This window comes from Schistocerca nitens, chromosome 3 (genome assembly GCF_023898315.1).
Source record: "Schistocerca nitens isolate TAMUIC-IGC-003100 chromosome 3, iqSchNite1.1, whole genome shotgun sequence".
Taxonomy (NCBI): domain Eukaryota; kingdom Metazoa; phylum Arthropoda; class Insecta; order Orthoptera; family Acrididae; genus Schistocerca; species Schistocerca nitens.
This window is the reverse complement of record NC_064616.1, coordinates 388,379,841-388,385,238: the sequence shown is the minus strand read 5'-3', so window position 1 is coordinate 388,385,238 and position 5,398 is coordinate 388,379,841. Positions and strand designations below refer to the sequence as shown.

Sequence of the window (5,398 nt, the reverse complement as noted above, 5' to 3'; positions counted from 1 at the left end):
TATTGGACTTCTTCTACACGTTGTTTCTGCTGAATTTTATATAATCAGGTGTCACATAATCATGTATGATTAGTACCGTTGAAACCTCATTGTGTTCAAAAACTAACGTAAAATTTCACTATAGACCTGTCCCATTAGAGAGTTAATATAGTGTGTTTTATGTCTCAGCTTCAACCGGTGTTGGATCCATAGGAATCGCTCACGTAGGTTCTCCTCTTGTGTTCATGTTGCTTATTATAGCCATTGGTTTGCTTTTAAACTTGATTTTTAGGCACTGTATCATTTGTATCTTTTGGTTAAATTAGGCATCTCAGGACGTACATTTCTCTGATGACAGATGCATCCATTTTTGTTAGGTTGTCGATGACACTTTCGAACTGAACTACCCGGAGGAGCACGATGTCTAAAATGAGGAAAAAACTGCAACGGAACTGCAACAGCGCCATATTTTCGCCAGGGCAGATTTAATGTCGCGCGGGGCCCGTAACGCTGTCGTACTACAGCGCGCCTGTTCAGTAATATGTACCGACGTTTCGGTACTGCATTACTTTATCCGGATAAAATATATACAGATAAGGACTAGTAATGTTTTATTTGAGTTATTCAAGCATTAACATATGCTTCTTCTTCTTCATCATTATCTGTCCAACGACAGATATCAACCGAAAGTCCTCAATCTCTCTCTGTTGTGAGCAGCCACCTTCATTTGCTTGTGACATCTTCCTCTCTTCACATCTGTTAGCGTTCCAAATCTTCTTCTTCTGCTCCCTCTTTTCCCTTCTACTGTTCCCTCAATGATTCTCTGTAGTAGACAACTCCTATATAATAGAAATGATAATTAAATGAACACCCTAGCTGCAAGCAGGCGTTGATACACTTCGTTGGGGACATGTTTAATTATCATTTCAATTCTAGCAAAGCTGCATGGTCATATATAGTTAAAATAAATATGGGTTCCCGGCCTTTGACCTTCTTGTGTGCGAACGCACACGCTATGCCCGAACTCGTACGGGACTTGGTAGATTAATCTGCCACGAGTAATGAGTATGATGGGCAAACATCTAATAGGCGCACTACGAAAGTAGTGTTGTGGACATGTTGGGAATGTGGATCTCACGGGGAGCGTGCAAGGGATAAGTCCCTGCAGACACACTATCCTCTGTGCCCGCGGTGGCTCAGATGGATAGAGCGTCTGCCATGTAAGCAGGAGATCCCGGGTTCGAGTCCCGGTCGGGGCACACATTCTCAACATGTCCCCAACGAAGTGTATCAACGCCTGCTTGCAGCTAGGGTGTTCATTTAATTATCATTTCAATTCTAGCAAAGCTGCATGGTCATATATAGTTAAAATAAATATGGGTTCCCGGCCTTTGACCTTCTTGTGTGCGAACGCACACGCTATGCCCGAACTCGTACGGGACTTGGTAGATTAATCTGCCACGAGTAATGAGTATGATGGGCAAACATCTAATAGGCGCACTACGAAAGTAGTGTTGTGGACATGTTGGGAATGTGGATCTCACGGGGAGCGTGCAAGGGATAAGTCCCTGCAGACACACTATCCTCTGTGCCCGCGGTGGCTCAGATGGATAGAGCGTCTGCCATGTAAGCAGGAGATCCCGGGTTCGAGTCCCGGTCGGGGCACACATTCTCAACATGTCCCCAACGAAGTGTATCAACGCCTGCTTGCAGCTAGGGTGTTCATTTAATTATCATTTCAATTCTAGCAAAGCTGCATGGTCATATATAGTTAAAATAAATATGGGTTCCCGGCCTTTGACCTTCTTGTGTGCGAACGCACACGCTATGCCCGAACTCGTACGGGACTTGGTAGATTAATCTGCCACGAGTAATGAGTATGATGGGCAAACATCTAATAGGCGCACTACGAAAGTAGTGTTGTGGACATGTTGGGAATGTGGATCTCACGGGGAGCGTGCAAGGGATAAGTCCCTGCAGACACACTATCCTCTGTGCCCGCGGTGGCTCAGATGGATAGAGCGTCTGCCATGTAAGCAGGAGATCCCGGGTTCGAGTCCCGGTCGGGGCACACATTCTCAACATGTCCCCAACGAAGTGTATCAACGCCTGCTTGCAGCTAGGGTGTTCATTTAATTATCATTTCAATTCTAGCAAAGCTGCATGGTCATATATAGTTAAAATAAATATGGGTTCCCGGCCTTTGACCTTCTTGTGTGCGAACGCACACGCTATGCCCGAACTCGTACGGGACTTGGTAGATTAATCTTCCACGAGTAATGAGTATGATGGGCAAACATCTATTAGGCGCACTACGAATGTAGTGGTGTGGACATGTTGGGAATGTGGATCTCACGGGGAGCGTGCAAGGGATAAGTCCCTGCAGACACACTATCCTCTGTGCCCGCCGTGGCTCAGATGGATAGAGCGTCTGCCATGTAAGCAGGAGATCCCGGGTTCGAGTCCCGGTCGGGGCACACATTTTCAACATGTCCCCAACGAAGTGTATCAACGCCTGCTTGCAGCTAGGGTGTTCATTTAATTATCATTTCAATTCTAGCAAAGCTGCATGGTCATATATAGTTAAAATCCTATATAATATGTCCTCCATCCAGGACGATTTCCTCTTCTGCATCATCTTCATTAAGGTCCTCTTCTCTCCTATCCTGCTCCTCATTTTTCATTCCGTATATACGTTTCACTTTCACGATTAGACTCCACAACCACATTTCAGAACTTTACAAATATTTTTATTCTTTCTGTTTCATTATCCACGTTTCAGGACCGTGATACAACATGCTCCACACAAAACATTTGGCATACTTCTTCCTAAGTATAATGGAGATGTTTCCGGCTGTCCGCAAACCTTTCACGCTCCCGAAAGTTCTGTTTCTCATGAAGATTTTACGTCTCACTTCCTCTATACAACTTCCACTTGAAGTTATTGTGGTGACGGTGCTCAAGATTCCAGAGAGTACCACACCATAATCGATAAGCCGCACTCGAAACACTCGTGGCGCAGCAACTGTATGGGTTGGTAGTACGAAGTATACAGAGGCCCGCCAGGGGCCGCAGTTGCCAATCCATGGGCATCGCGTGTGTGGAGAGCGATTGGTCGATGCCTCGTTAAATATTGGAGCACTGAGCTACGGCGAACAATTCTCTTAAGTGCACCGACTCGTGTACAGTTTCCAGTTAACACCGAGACTACAAGATACAGTTTACGTCCGTCGTCTCCGAGACTAAGGCTCTGTAGGCATCACTCAGATGCACAGTGACAGGATTTTAATATTTTAGTGTACTTATAATAATTTCAAACGTCTAGTTGTGCTGGAAATTTCACAAGAAGAAGCATCATTTAAGTTGAATATTTCCTCATATTATATAAACATAATTTTATTACTAATTGTTGGGACTCTTTCTGATTGATGATGACCTACGCCGTCCTCCTGCATTCTGAAGCACCGAAATGAATCTGTTGTAGTACCATTACATCTAATCATATGCTGTTCACTTCGATGTCTGAACCGTTACCTGAGTAACACAATCAACTTTATTCAAGACACTGAAACTGTCATTTACGGTTGACGCTTACTAGTTCCGTCCACTGTTTACGAATAATAAGTCTCCCCAGCATAAAACTGAAATAAAAGCCGGCCGTGGTGGCCGAGCGGTTCTAGGCGCTACAGTCTGGAACCGCAAGACCGCTACGGTCGCAGGTTCGAATCCTGCCTCGGACATGGATGTGTGTGATGTCCTTAGGTTGGTTAGGTTTAAGTAGTTCTAAGTTCTAGGAGACTGATGACCTCAGAAGTTAAGTCCCATAGTGCTCAGAGCCATTTGAACCATTTTTTGTAATATAATTTTTGGACCACTACCTACTTAGATCATGTGTAAAATGATAGTAATAAAGTGACCACGGTTTGTTTTTAGTAAATGGTGTGAGTAAAGCAACCACTGATCTAGATTTCTATCAATTCCCGAATTGCAGACAAGCGGAAGTGGTAGTTTCCCTTCGTCGCAGGCCCTGTCTTTAACACACTGTCACGAAATTCTTCATAAATTGTTATAGCTCACATTAGCACGTAAAATTCATCTCATTTCGAAAAACACTCCATAGGAATATATCAAACATTAGAACATCGCAAAACCCCGCTGGGAAAATCTGGTATTCGTTGCGTGTAGCGATGGGAATTGGAAACCTAATAATCTGCGTCGATTTCTGAAAGGGAAAAGCTTACATAATACTCTAAAACATGACAGACAGATGGACTGTAAAGAGTTTCTCTGCTTTAATTCATAATTGGGCAAATGAACATAAAACAAGATCGCAAAAACCACTCTAAATCAGCTAGGTTATTACCAATCTTAATTTTAACGAATACCTGTCAGCATTTGAGAGTGTTGTGGTTGTCGTGCAGAGTACTGGGTGGCCTAAGTCGTTTGGTGCGAGGTAATATCAATAAACGAGCTTTCTACGAGCTTTGTTAATAACGTGAATCAAAACAATCTTTATTGATAATATTGTGATGCAGAACTTGTAAGCAAAAAATCTTGTATCAATTTGTAATAGACAATATGAGGTTTAGTAAGATAGAATTAGGCCAAATGTATTCTTGAAACGTTCAAAATTAAAAATGGTTCAAATGGCTCTGAGCACTATGGGACTTAACATCTATGGTCATGAGTCCCCTAGAACTTAGAACTATTTAAACCTAACTAACCTAAAGACATCACACAACACCCAGTCATCACGAGGCGTTCAAAATTACATACATTTTATGTCAGTGATTTGTTATTTCCAGTGCCATAAAAAAAAGCTCACTTTTCCGGTTAGAAGACACACGAAATCACAAGTTAACTTACTCGGCACACCGAAGTGGTAATCGCGCCCCTGTGGCAGCACCGTCCTGTTTACGCCCGAGATGTAGGAAGAGGGAAGTAGAGCAGTAGGTATTGGCGTGTACTCCAATGTTCTCACTGGTGGGCTGATGTCACACTCCGCCAGTCTGTCGCCACGGCAGGCGACATAGTTCCCGAAAGACGAAAATCCAATTTAGAAATCCGAAAGCGATGTTCGTTGTGTTTACACGTAAGGCCTGTATCTGTTTTGTTCACCCTATCAAACATCGGTTTTATTTGTACAACACAAATGGAGTATATAAATGGTGCCGGCCGAAGTGGCCGTGCGGTTCTGGGCGCTGCAGTCTGGAACCGCGAGACCGCTACGGTCGCAGGTTCGAGTCCTGCCTCGGGCATGGATGTGTGTGATGTCCTTAGGTTAGTTAGGTTTAACTAGTTCTAAGTTCTAGGGGACTAATGACCTCAGAAGTTGAGTCCCATAGTGCTCAGAGCCATTTGAACCATTATATAAATGGTTTGTTCCGATTTAGTGAACTCTGTGAAGTGAGATTACAGC

At 43.6% G+C, this 5,398-nt stretch overlaps 3 non-coding genes across 3 annotated transcripts; all 3 read left to right on the top strand.

The window, feature by feature from the left end:
- The first annotated feature begins 1,163 nt into the window (after positions 1-1,163).
- On the top strand, positions 1,164-1,238 carry Trnat-ugu (transfer RNA threonine (anticodon UGU)). The gene has a single exon. It is a non-coding gene; the product is annotated as a tRNA-Thr (tRNA).
- A 331-nt stretch (positions 1,239-1,569) lies between these two features.
- Positions 1,570-1,644, top strand: Trnat-ugu (transfer RNA threonine (anticodon UGU)). Its single transcript has one exon. It is a non-coding gene; the product is annotated as a tRNA-Thr (tRNA).
- Positions 1,645-1,975: 331 nt separating this feature from the next.
- Trnat-ugu (transfer RNA threonine (anticodon UGU)) lies at positions 1,976-2,050 on the top strand. The gene has a single exon. It is a non-coding gene; the product is annotated as a tRNA-Thr (tRNA).
- Positions 2,051-5,398: the final 3,348 nt, after the last annotated feature.